The 14,597-nt window shown below is 35.5% G+C and overlaps 1 long non-coding RNA gene across 2 annotated transcripts; it reads right to left on the reverse strand.

Annotated features, from left to right (window-relative positions):
- On the reverse strand, positions 6,601–10,711 carry LOC109831555. Of its 2 annotated transcripts, XR_002244455.1 has the most exons (4): positions 10,584–10,711; positions 10,400–10,506; positions 10,216–10,330; positions 6,601–6,790 (listed from the first exon to the last, which is right to left on the reverse strand). It is a non-coding gene; the product is annotated as an uncharacterized LOC109831555 (long non-coding RNA). The 2 variants fall into 2 exon arrangements; XR_002244454.1 differs by having other exon boundaries at positions 10,400–10,711.

Raw genomic sequence — 14,597 nt, forward strand, 5'->3', positions numbered from 1 at the left:
ACTTTGTCAGGGTCAATGCAGATACCCTTCATGGTGATGATGAATCCCAGAAACTTACCGCTGGACATTCCGAGGAAAGACTTAGTGGGGTTCATATTTAACTGGTGAGTCCGCATGAGATCGAACATCATCCTCAAAACTCTTATATGGTCATTTTTATTACGACTCTTCACGACTAGGTCGTCGACATAGCATTCGACGTTTTTCTGGAGGTGTTCTTGGAAATTTTTTGACATCACTGGTTGATAGCTTGTGCCTGCGTTCTTTAATCTGAAAGGCATAACTGTATAGTAGAAGACACCAAGAGGAGTCCTGAATGCGGTATGTTTTTCGTCGTCTGGGTACATCTGGACTTGATTGTAACCCGAATATCCATCCATAAAGGACATTCTCTCAAATCCACGCGTGTTATCAATAATAACGTCCGTGATTGGAAGAGGAAAATCATCTTTTGGACAAGCCGTGTTCAAGTCTCAGAAGTCAATACAGATCCTGATTTTCCCGTTCTTTTTAAGGACCGGTACGATATTTGCCAGCCAATCGGGATGTTACTCTTCTCTGATAAAATCAGAGTCAATCAATTTCTTAACTTCTGCCTCAATTGCCTCTATAATTTGCGAACGAAATTGTCTCTGCTCCTGTTTGACGGGTTTGGCATCTGATTTGATGTTGAGACGGTGCATTGCTATGTTTGGATCAAGTCCTGGCATATCCTCATAATTTCAAACGAAGACGTCTATGTACTCCTTAATGAGGGTGATCAGTTCTTCCTTCTCGTCTAGCGGAAGACTATCACTGACGAATATAGGTTTTAGATTCTCTTCGTTTCCCTTATTTACCTAGACTACTTTGTCTTCGGTGGGTGGTTCCCTTTGCTCGAAACGATCCCCATACTGAATATTCAGATGATGAATCCACGGGTCTTCCCAAGTGGGCAATTGATCGTCTTCTTCCATTGTGGCAGGATCGACCATGGCCATATTTGACATCAAGCTTTTGAATATTTCCCCAATACTAACATCGGAATCCCAATTGGAAGAATCAGATGAATATCTATCCTTATTTGCTAATTGATCGAGGACTTGCCAGCAACATTCTTCATCGGATGAAGAAGCGTAGCCAAGGCCCCTTTTATAGCCATAGTAATTATCGAGTTTTCCTTTTGGTACATAGGCCGGACGAGGTGGGACTTGTGGCCCTCGACCAAAACAGAGACCCTCTTCAAGCACAAAATTATATCCCCATTTCTTTATTAAATCACGCGATTGTTGACTATACTTAGAGAGATGAGGTCCGGGTTTCTCTTCATCGTTATTTTCCTTTAAAAACAGATTTGACGATGGGAACGTCTTCCCTTTGCTGAAAACTAACTCTTTTTCACCCCTGCCTTGGCAGGAATGATGATGGTTATTCCAAATAAGCCTTGAACATGCTTCAAAGTTAAGCAGGATGACCGAAGTGGCATGTGTATGTCAGGGTTCTCGTATAATCCCTATATTACATCATCCAGACACGGAGAATACTCTAAGTCATAGTTTATTATTTCTTTGGAAAGTTGCCAATTACAACTACTGTCTGACGATTCACCGTCGTCAGGCCTGATTACAAAGGGTACAATGTCATTTAGTACAAAACCACCATTGTAATCAAGCCTAGCTTCGGTATTTGCTTCCTCTCTGCTGTTCGTGCCTTGAGCCGATGATTCAGTATCGGATTCAGCATCGTACAAAAAGGAGTCAGTAAAGTATTTTTTTAATCCTTTAAACAGTTGTTTATCCGCGACCACCGTCCTTATCTCATTATTAGTGTCTACATATTTTAGATATTGATGGAGAGTGGAGGGGACGATAAGATTACCATGTATACAGGGTCATCCTAATAGTAGATTATAGGAGGTTTCTGCGTCAATCACGTAGCACGTGACTTTGGACTTTAAATCCCCAAGTTGGCGTTTTACCCGGATTTTACCCAATGGCATAGACCCACTGGTATTGAATCCATAGATGATGGTGACTGTCGAGGATAATCTGCTTACGGGGATCCTAAGATTGTACATTAGTTGGAGTGGCATGATGCTAACAGTGGAACCCAGATCGACTTGGATCCGGTTGACGACGCTAGAGCTAATAGACCCGATAAAGTATAAGGGCCTATCATTCTTTGAGTTTCTAAGTTGCATATCATCTTTGGTGAACATTATACAAGGGAATTGCTTAGCCGTCAGATCACAATGTTAAGCTGAGAGTTCTGGATGTTTAGGAGCTAGTTTGATGTGAGTGAGAAACACGTCGGCATCGGCCAGGGCTTCTTGCAAGGCTTCCCTCGTGTATTTATAGAGACACAACAATTCATACAAAGTTATTCTTACTGGGATGTTGGCTAGCTGAGTCATAACGTTAAAGCGGTATGGTGTGCTTAAATTCCTCGGTTTATCTCCCAATCGGGCGATTAAATCGAGACTGCTTCGGGTTCTGGACCTCCTGGTGTTGGGGTTCTTTTCCTTTTTGTTTACTAGCCGGTTGTTGTTGAGATTTTGCTACGGGTGAAGGGGCAGTTATAGCCACCCCAGCTCAGCCAATATCTTAGAATTTGGGTCAGAGGCTTTAGAATACTTGTAGTGGTACTCGTTTCCACCCCTAGTAGCGAACACGTCTTGTTCGTCCTCAGAAAGTGATAAAGTAAGGATACTTTCATCATCTTTTTCAGGTATTGCCGTGGCGGGACAGCAGGATTTTCCCTTGTTTTTGGACTTCTTCTTAGATGAGGAACCTACCCATTGCTCATTATTGAGCAAATCTGGATGGACCCAAACAATTTCACCGTTAGAGGTTGTGTGCTGCACAAGTCCCTTTTGTCGTTGGACTGCTTCGGGTTCTGGACCTCCTGGTGTTGGGGTTCTTTTCCTTTTTGTTTACTAGCCGGTTGTTGTTGAGATTTTGCTACGGGTGAAGGGGCAGTTATAGCCACCCCAGCTCAGCCAATATCTTAGAATTTGGGTCAGAGGCTTTAGAATACTTGTAGTGGTACTCGTTTCCACCCCTAGTAGCGAACACGTCTTGTTCGTCCTCAGAAAGTGATAAAGTAAGGATACTTTCATCATCTTTTTCAGGTATTGCCGTGGCGGGACAGCAGGATTTTCCCTTGTTTTTGGACTTCTTCTTAGATGAGGAACCTACCCATTGCTCATTATTGAGCAAATCTGGATGGACCCAAACAATTTCACCGTTAGAGGTTGTGTGCTGCACAAGTCCCTTTTGTCGTTGTCCATTGAGATCATCATTAATAGTTTTCACCTTCACTTTTGGTACAGGCTCTGGTTGGAACCATGACATAGGAACCGATCCAACGCTGATAGAAACCGTGTTTGTGCCCACTTTCTTTTCCTTTGGCTGTTTTGGAGTTATAATACCCACATCGATTAGGGCTTGAATTTTGTCTTTGAGAGCGTAACACGTCTTTGTGGGATGATGTACTGTTCTGTGGAACATACAGTATCGCAGATCCATAGTTTTGTTAGCTCCCTCATGATTAGTGATTGGGGGTAGCTTAATTTTATCGTTCTCCAATAAGTATTTAAAAATACCAGGAACCTCATCTTCCTTGAAAGAATATTCTTTTGGGGATTTTTGCTCAGTAGTCTTATGTTGCCTTGGAGGCCGTTGTTACCGTTGGGGTGTTTGCTGGCATGGCGTTTATTGTTGCGGCTGCTGTTGGGGTTACAATTGGAATGTCTGATTTGCATCCGCTATATTTGCCTGCGACTTACCTTTACCACGGGGGATGAAGTTTTGTTTTGGGGTATTAGTGGCCTGCTGACCCCTTTCAGTTTTCTTCTTCTCAAGGAAGCATTCAGCTTGCTCCCATCGTACCTTCAACTCTTTCCATGATTTGGATGGTATCATGCCCATAACTTCTAATACGTCTAAGGAAAGGTTGTTGTGGAACGTTTGGAGAATAAATTCTTCCATGACCAGATCTCGATAGTTCATCACCTTACTCTGGAAACACTTAACGAAGTTCTCAACTAGTTCTCTGTCTTTCTACTTCTCATCAAAGAGTATTCCAATCGACACTTCAGTATCATCATCGAAGAAGTTGGCGAGAAACATAGTCTCCATATCATCCCAGCTATTGATACTTCCTGGCTTGAATTGGCGGTACTAATCAAAGATGGCTGCGCGAAGAGTTCTCACAAATGATCATACCATCAGAGGTTCATTGCCTGAAATGACCCCTAGGTGAGACTTGAAATAAATTGTGTTGGGTGGGTGAACCTTTTCCGTCGAATAGCATGAAGTTAATCAGGTTGAACTTTACCGGGTACAGAATTGATTCCCATTCCCCCGGATAAGGATGTGGAATACCAGTATTCTTTACCTCTTGAGCAGACATTAAAGCATTAATCTTGCTTTCGAGGTCTTTCATCTTGAGTCATTCACTCGCATCTTTCTTTGAATGATCCTGGGGAGAAATGACATAGTCGTCTTTTGCATTGTTATTACCTGAGGGACCATCCCCAGTATTGTTGTCAACAAGAGGGGCCTCGATGTGGATATTCTCGTCTCCTTCCAAAAATTATAACTTTTTGTTGCAATCAATAAAAGAATTTTTTTCCACTTAAAATTTTTCTTTTCTTCTCTTTGTTGAATGATGAAGATGGAGATGAAGAGCAATTTGAAGGTTTGCATTTCTTTTATTTTTCTCTTTTTTTAGTAATTTCTTTATTATTGCTTATTAGTTAGATTTACATTCATGCTTGTAGTGTAGATTTATTTTCTTGTCTTTTTATTTATTTTTGTATTTTAATTTGTAGAGTAGATTTATTTTCTTGCATTTAATTTTTGTAATTTATTTTGTAGTTTAGATTTTAATTCTTTATAGTTAGATTTATTTCTTGTTCATAGTTTAGATTTTTCTTTTCTTTTTAGTTTTGTAATTAGTTCTTTTTCTTCTTGCTTTTATTTCTTAATATGTAAAATTAATTCTTGTAAGAATCTTAGAATTGTATGAAACTAGTCTAATTTCCTTTATATTGTATGAATTATTCTCTTACACTTAAAAATATTCATGTTTAGGATAATCAACTAGAAAACTAATTGGTAGAAGAAGAATTTGATAATCTATGCTTATCTTAAACAGTTTGATAGGTTATGCTTATGAATTCTAGGATTACTATGTTATTGTTGTTCTTATCATGAATTGTAATTTTGACTTAGATGATAATTTAATAGGTTATAATTTCCTTAAATGGTTTGATAATCTATGCTTAATAAATCTAAATTAAAATATGATAAAAAGAGAATACTTTATATTTTATAATTAAGATTAGCTAGTGGATTCAATTTTAGATCTCTCTTATCTTTAATTGAATTCTTCATCTTTTGTTTTCTTGATTTTTCTCTTTTTATTCTTGCTTTTTATTTTAATCTTTGATTCTTTCTTCTCTCCTCTAAAATTTAATTTATTATCACTTGTATATATTCAAAACAATCACTCATCATATCTCTCTCCATAATCATACTTATTCTTTAATCCTATTTTTGTCACGCACAAAACATAAGAACCAATTCAAATAATCTCTTAAAATCACCTTCCTCGTGGGATCGATAACTTTTTATACTATAACTTGATCAATTGTGCACTTGTAATTTTGGCACATAATTATAGCGCATCAAAATTTTAGCGCCGTTACCGGGGAAGGTGCTAAAATAGGATTTTATTATTTTGGTTCTTTAACTTGTGTGTTTTCTTGTGAAGGATCCGCTTGTAGCTTGAAAATCTTGGATTGAAGATCAAGAACTTGGAGAATTGCTTTTAGGTAACTCTTCTTTCTAGCGTTTTCAATTCCACCATTTTTAGCTTCACAATTAGAGACAATTAGGATTAAAAAAATATTTTATTTTTGTTGATCATAATAAAATTCACCTTTCACTTCGACATTAGCTAACAAGATAATAAATTCAAACAAGAGCTCTTTTCTCACATTTGATTGTTGTTGACCATAATTAAAAAATAAGAATTTTTTTCATCCTTTTTAGTCGCTTTTAATTTCTAGAGTTGCATTTCATATAGTTAGTAGGAATTCACCAAGGCTGCGTTTGGGAACTAAGATTCAGATTTAGAAGCTTGATTTAAAATCAATGGATTTCAAATCTAGGATTTGAAATCCATGATTTAATAAAATTATTTGTTTGGATGTCATTACTAAAGGCAAGGATTTGAAATCAAAGATTTAAAATCTAATGTTTGGATATACTTTATTATACATGAATTTGGATTTGAAATAAACTTTGAGAAGTGATCCAAAATCAAAATTGATCTCTTCAGTAGAAATTATAATTTCACATGCAAACATCTTATCCTTCATGAACCAATATGAGAGAATACAAAAATAATAATGATGTCCAAAATATTCATTATTATGAGTCTGACATTTTTTTCATGGTTTGATCCAATACTAAATTGACCTTCGATCCCTAAAGAATAAAAATACTACTCCAATAACTAGTCATGATAAAAAGACTCAATGACACAATAGAGTTTAGCAAAAAATCCTCATAAGAAGCTCTAGGCTACACGATAAGCCTTCATTTAAAATACAACTTGCTATAGATAGTTGATACCCATGATTTGCTACAACAAGTAACCATGATTTGCTACAACAAGCCAAATTACTACAACATAAACTATTAAAAGAAACCATATGTAGAATCCTCTATTTATCCTTCAAGTCTTCTCCTCTTTTCTCTCCATTGTGTCCAACTTCATGTCTCGAAGAATTTATTGAGTCCTACATTACACAATTTAGCATCAATTAGTCAATGACACAAAAATCGACAAACAACATTACCTAATGAATTCAAACCATGCTAAAATCCAATCAATATGATCAGGATAGTTTTTAATGTTGAACAAATCATAATGACGAAAATTGATAAAGTTTAGAAACTTGAAGCAAGATGTAGAACACAAAATATGCATGCAGTGTACTAGTTTTATAGAAAAAATGCATGAGAAAAAGCATATGCTACTCAAGACAGCTAAACGACATATATCATAGCACTTGTCCAAAAAGAAATCCAAGAGAGAACTTACCTAAACAGGTTTAAAGATTTGACAAATCTCGTCGTCCAACAAGAAACTATCTCAATGCGTAGACTGCAACCTTTCATGAAGAAAACTGATTAATTTATCATCAGTCGTGTTTCCTTTTCTTCTTTTAATAATGCAAATGTAAAATAAGATTAGGCAAGGATGCACCATATAGAACTACCAAATAGATAAGATTCGGTGCTAATTGATATATGAGACATGTATTCTTAAGAGGAAAATAAAATTACCTCTAATAACAATAGTCATCTTGTGAATTTTTGAGTGATCTTCTCTATGCTTGGGATATCTATTAGCATTTTTTGACGCCTACATATATCATAGCACTTGCCTAAAAAGAAATCTAAAAGAGAACTTACCTGAACAAGTTCAAAGATTTGACGAGTCTTGTCGTCCAACAAGAAACTATCTCAATGCATAGACTAAAACCTTTCATGAAGAAAACTAATTAATTTATCATCAGTCCAGTTTCCTTTTCTTCTTTTAATAATGCAAATGTAAAATGAGATTAGGCAAGGATGTACCATATAGAACTACCAAATAGATAAGATTCGGTGCTAATTGATATATGAGACATGTATTCTTAAGAGGAAAATAAAATTACCTTAATAACAATAGTCATCATCCGATAAAGATTTGTATGCATATTTAGTTCTAATCTTCCACAGTAGTTGATTTTGGAAGTAAAATGAATAACTGCAGTTGATAGCTAGAGAAATAAAATTATTCACTTTGTAATTTTTACTAGACAGCCTACAGTGTGGTGCTAAGAGTGACCTTCCTCTTTCCAACAGCAGTAAAATAATGCACCACAGTGAAACTTGTCCCTCATTTATGTAAAATATTTACAGCTCCACTTCATCATCATTTCCAAAACAAAACAAAAACAAAACAAAACCAAAAAAAAAGGAAAGGAAAAGAATGTAGAAGGGGGAAAATATAGGAAAGGTTTTTATATAATTCACCAATGGTGAAAGCTCTCTTGGGCGATACGCTGGCAATCCATCCAAAAAAGAAAACATATGCGAATAAAATGTAAAAGCCTTCCTTCAGATCATAATAAACCCAATAAAAAAAGAAGTATAAAATAATAAAGAATCCTTAATTTGAAAAAGGGCATTAGCTGATGTTTTACTGATTTCGTTTCGTTAATTTAACATTCAGACCTATCTAATCAACAAAAAGGGGACCTGAGCACAAAAGTCGAAGTTCACGCAGAAATATTGAATTCAGACCTATCTAATCAACAAAAAGGGGACCTGAGCACAAAAGTCGAAGTTCACGCAGAAATATTGAATCCCTAACAAATCATGTTTTACTCTACCAGACGTTAATTTAACAAGACAATTGGATTAGAATCAGTAAATTTAAAGAAGCATGTTCAGAGAAACAATGGTGAAGCAACTAGTTACTGGTAAAATTCAATGGGAAAACTGTATAGAAAAAGATAATAGAGAATGACACACTAAGAAACATACTGGAAATACATAATAAGAGTAGAGAATCAAATTAAAATCCCTGAAGCCTATAATGTAAATTATCGTTAATAGAATAAGCTAGCAATAAGAAAATGAAGCAGGTAACTTATTCCACATTGTTCCTGAAAGTTTTCACAGGATCTTTAGTGAAGTCCTACCAATCACATGATAGATAATAAATTGGAGCAATACATGTTGAAATTAAAAGAGAACTTCAGAAAATCAACTGAAAAGCATTAGAGACAGTTTTAATTTTCTCAACCTCCAGCTCATAACAGGTCGAAAGCATGTATTTAGTAGTCAGAAAGTAATAACACAAATTTTACATGTAAGTGAGCTAGTAAGAGCTAGATTGTTATAAGCAAGAAATCATTTTTGGAGGTTGAGCACTAGAGGGAAGTAAAATTATAGTAGATGCATTAACCAACTCGTTGATTTGCAATGAAAATCTATGCGCCATCTAGAAGATAGGAATTGAGAAGCTGACAAAATAAGTTTTCCATGCAAATTTTACATGTGTTTTCTCTTTTACTCTTTGCCTGTTTAAGTGATTTGCAAGATTGTAAAGGGAAGTAACCTGTTACACAGGCACAATAATTAATCTAGTTTAGAGTTGCTTCATTTTAGCATGCTACTACATTCCCTAGACATTATATAAGACGAGAACAACTACTTCTTTAAGTTTTATATTACAGTTGACTCATGCATAGTTAGAAATTTTATAACGAGGTCACAGACTTGTTCCTTCAAACGTCTTCTGCAACTAATAGTAGTAAAATAGTGTACTATATCCTAGTCTCACTGCACACAAATGATAAACTGGGTCTTTTAGAGTAGCTTGATTACTGAGGTGAGGCACTTATTCATAATAATAATTGGAATGCAGTGAAATACCAGCAGTTCTATAATAACACATAGCATTCTTAAAATTCCAGCTTCGAACAAAGTTTAAACAGATCAAGGCATTCAAATTGTGAACATCTGACATGTCTTGAATTAGACAGGCTGACAGAATTTGCATAACTGCATCTAAGAATTATAAGCCACTTAAAGCAAGTGTTCTATCATATGAGCTATTTAGGCGCCAAATCACTTAAGTTTTCCTTTGAACCTACTACATGAACATCCATATGATTACATTACGGTATGTCACCCTAGAACCAAACCAATCTTTTCTTCTAAGTACTATTGTTTAAAATATACAATAATTAATTCCTCACACTTTCAGAATTTCCATCATTCTGTTGAAATTTTAGAAGACCCAAAGTATCAAATGTAAGCACATTCTTTGTAGGTACACAGGTTCTAGAACTAGAAGAAAGCCTCCTAGAGATGGAATGCCTCGATGATAACTTAATCAATAGTTCAGCAACCAAAGATCTAAAGAACGTCTCGATATGGATTTCGTCGATCATGATATATCCAACATTAACCTAAGAATTTTGCATATAGATTTCACCAGTTCAGGAAACCAAAACCCATAACAAGCAACAATTTACAATGTTGCAAAGTTCCAAATAATTAAGGAAGGGGGGGGGGGATGAACATTGAGCAACCCTAAAGACACTAGCACAGACTTCAGCGAATAAAAAAAGGAGAACCAGCATTATCCATCAAAATCACAGACCTGTCATTAATTTTGCTCCTCCGCCGTTGCTCCATTGTAGAATGCTTCGATCTCGGCATCAGCAACTGCTGCTTCTGCTCCGCATTCTTCCCATCAAATCTCACTATAAAATCCCCTTCATGAAAACAACAACAAAAAGGATCAGAAACAGAAACAACTCAAAAATCAACGATCAAATTATTACCTCTTTGAGAGGAACCCTCGCGTCTCAAGTACTCGTCCTCATCTTCTTCACTGGATCTCGAGAGAATCTCCATCCGTCGATTCTTCGAAGTCTACGAAACCCTAACCCTAGGTTCAGAGAGAGAGAGACGAGATGATGGTGGCCGACGGTAGGAGGGGGGGAGAGGAGAGGAGGAAGAGACTACCTGCGATGGAGAGAGATCGAAATAGAGATTGAGATTTTGAGTAGGAACATCGACACGAACGTGAGAGAGGAAAAAAAGAGGAGTCGGGGTTTTGAGGGGTTAGGATTATGGGGGTGAGGATTTGATAAATACCAACTACTGTGCTGTAATTTGAAATCTATAGTTTTGGGCTTTTCAAATTCACTCTATTAAATGACTTGATTTAAAATCATGATCCAAAGTTGAGCCCAAACATGATATTTGGAATTGGAATGTTCAGAATTTCAAATCCAAGCCCAAATCAGCATTCCCAAACACAGCCTTAAGGAATTTAGCCTATTTAGGTAGCAGAAGAAAACGGGGAGAGCATTTCAGTCATAGAATGACCAAATTGCAAGATCCCGTAAGGTTTGAGGAACTTATGAGCAACTTCAACGATTTGGAGGACAAAGTTTTATAGTATTAGTCAATTGAAAGTAGAACTAGGATAAAATTATACAGTGTTAATCAACTGAAACGGGATAAAAAGTAGCACTAGGATATTCGTAAAAATTTATCCCACTTTTGTCAATTTTATATAGAAAAGAGAGAGTTCTAATCTCTTAAATTGTCTCGAGTTTTAAGCTAGAACTACATGGTGAAAAACTACAATTTTTTATTTGCTTTTTATTTTTCATATTTTATTTCTCCATCATCTTCAAACTACACCATAAGATTATATCACATTTCTTCTTACCCTTCCCTTCTATTTAATGTTATTTTTCATTTGTTTATTTAATATTAGAATTGTATAATCAATTTAAATTTAAAAATTATAAAATTTATGTTTTACTAAAAATTAATTAAAATTGAGAAATGATGGAATGATGTCTAACAGATCAAAAAAGAAAGAGAAAAAAAAGAAAAAACTTTGTTTTTCAATTTATATTACAATAGTATTTCAAAAATGTCAAAAAACTACAATTTATTATTATAATAATATCTTATAGTTTATCCAATAGTTCTTCAAGATTAATTAGCACAAAAGTAAATAATTAATAATAATAAATAAGTTTTAAAATATATAATACTCTTATCATCAACATACATGATTTATATGATTATTGATCATTAAAATTTATCCTTAATTTCAAAAAATAAAAATAAAAAAGCTACAAATTATTATCATAATATCTTATAGTTTATTCAATGGTTATTCAAGATTAATTAGCACTAAAGTAAATAATTAATAATAATAAGAGGTTTTTGTTTTTAGGCCTAAAAGTTTACCCTACTAATTTATCTTTAAACTCAACCAATTTATTTTGTATCATTGAACCCATTACCTTTATGTATTTATCTCTAGACCTATATTTTAAAATACAATACATACATATGTGGCCTCTCCTTAAAATTTTTTAAAAATCCAATTAGACCATTCCCCAATCCCTCTTCCTTTGTTCCTACATATCTTTCATATGCCAACAGCCTTAATTTTTTTTTTTAAATCCAATTATACCCTTCCACAACCCCCCTTCTCTCTCTCTCTCTATTAATTCTCCTCTCTCTTCCTGATATGGTCAGTCACCATACCAAAATAGAAGTATTGGAAGAATACCTACATAAGCCCAAGCGAGCTATAGTCCAAATCAACTTAAGGGCTCAAAAGCCCAGTCAGAGCCAAGTCCCTCGATTAGACGAGCAGACAAGCCTTATTCCGATCGACAGGTCATCAGGACCGACTCGAAAAACGAGGTCAGTCGCCCCCTCGCAATTAAGACAACTCCTTGAGCAGACGACTCTACTACCAAGTCACCAAATCATAATGACGACTCACAGATCAACCCGCCTCGGCCAAAGGGATAAGAGCCGACCAAGATCACTTCAAACGTCAATCGACACAATAGTACAGTCTCATCAAGATCTCTATTCTGACAACCCTCGTCCCCCAGCCGCTTATTCGATTTACAAGTCATTTCCCAAAGAATTGCCATGATGCTTCTCTGTACACGAATGACTTCTCCACCAATTCCCAACCACCACTTGGATAGAAGGACGGCCACGCAGCCAACCTACCCTACACCCTGCCTACTCTGACAAACCCAGAGCACTGAGAAGACCTTTCTCCCCTGACACTGAATGATTTCCCTCCCAGTCGCCTGCCGACACCTGGAGGAAGAAAGATGACTCAGCAGCCTGCCTGTTCACCTTTCAAACCGCCTCCTGTGCATAGCCAACAAAAGCCGAGGGTCAAACTCCAAGAGGCAAGGGGGCTATAAAAAGGAGGTAAGGAAGGTAAGAGAAAGGGGGCTCTCTGCTTCTTCTTACACCTTAATTTTACTCCCCTTCGGATCTTTTTTATCCAAAATATTTTTATAATTCTAGAGGAAAAACCCCCTGCAAGGACCTCAATGGCCCAGGGGCCTCTAAACAAACCCTCCCCAAGTTCATCAACTGACTTGACCGTCAGAGGTACCACGGGGGAAACTAGCCCCGTATTCTTGCGATTCTTTCATGTACAGGCTATCAGTCCACCCGGCGTGCTCAGTATCGGGCATAAAATTGAAGGAGGAGTCGGCCCCAACATTCATGCTCTTCTTCTTCCCCACTGTCGCCAGGATCAAAGCTACATCCGATAGCGGGAAACCTCCATCGACTGTTTGTTTACGAGTATCAACACTTCCATTGTTCTCTTTTTGAACCCGTCAATTAATTCTCAACCACTCTTATGAAACCATCAATTAATTCTCAACTTTATTAATGCGTAGGGTATGGCTGCTTGATTCTGGTGGACCTTCTTAATGATTTAAGGCATAATGTTGCATTTTACTCAACTACTTAATTTATAATATTAATTTCTCATTTTATTCATGAGAAATATTTCACATTATTATTTATGAATTCATGAAAATTATTTCACATTTTATAGTTAGTTAAATTTGATTTAAGTTGACTATCTGTGATGAAATTTTGCACAAATTTATCTATTTTTTGTGACAAACATAGATGGATAATGAATTATATTGTACATTGATAGATTTTAGTAGAAATAATCACTTTTTAAAACTGAATGTCATTGGGAATAATCATTTCTTATATACGCAATTTTTTATGATGACAAGCTATATGTAGATGATGAAAATATGGTGATTCGACCACCAACAAAAAAAAATTCGTGAAAGACCAACAACAAAGTGCATTCCTTAGGATTGAATCCCCATAAAGAACTAAAGTGTAGTAGATGTTAGTAGTACGGTCACAAATGTAGAACATGTAGGCAACCTATTGCTAACTAAATTGGCTTTTTTATTCTAATGTTCGAAAAATGTAAGCAAAATATGGCAACCATGCATGAGTTTTTATGTTCTACTTTTGTGCAAGTGTCATACACAATATTTTATAAGATATGATTGTGTTTTATTTTATAAGATAAGACTGTATTTGTTAAGTGTTTGGTATGATTGTTTTGTTATGTTTGATATGATTATGGACTATCAGGGTAACCCTGGATGATTGTAAACTTTTAGGGTAATCCACTGCACTTTCAGAATAACCCGCTACACTTTTAGAATAACCCGCTATATTTTCATATATAATATCACTCTATATTTTCATAATAACCCTCTACACTTTCATAATATCACGCTATACTTTTAGGATATCACTCTATACTTTCAAATTATCTCATTATACTTTTAGAATAACCCACTATAGTTTCATACTATCACGCTATATTTTCATAATGACCTAGTATACTTTCATAATAACCTGCTATACTTTCATAATATCACGCTATACTTTCATTTTAACTGCTATATTTTCATAATAACACGCTATACTTTCACAATGTCATGCTATACTTTCATAATATTACACTATATTTTTATATTATCACGCTATACTTTCATAATTACCCGCTATACTTTCATAATAACCCGCTACACTTTCACAATATCACGTTATACTTTCATATTACCACACTATACTTTCATAATAATCTGCTATACTATTATATTATCATACTATACTTATTATATTTTCATAATATCGAGCTAT

The sequence above is a fragment of the Asparagus officinalis genome, chromosome 2 (genome assembly GCF_001876935.1).
Source record: "Asparagus officinalis chromosome 2, Aspof.V1, whole genome shotgun sequence".
In the NCBI taxonomy this organism is placed as follows: Eukaryota; Viridiplantae; Streptophyta; class Magnoliopsida; order Asparagales; family Asparagaceae; genus Asparagus; species Asparagus officinalis.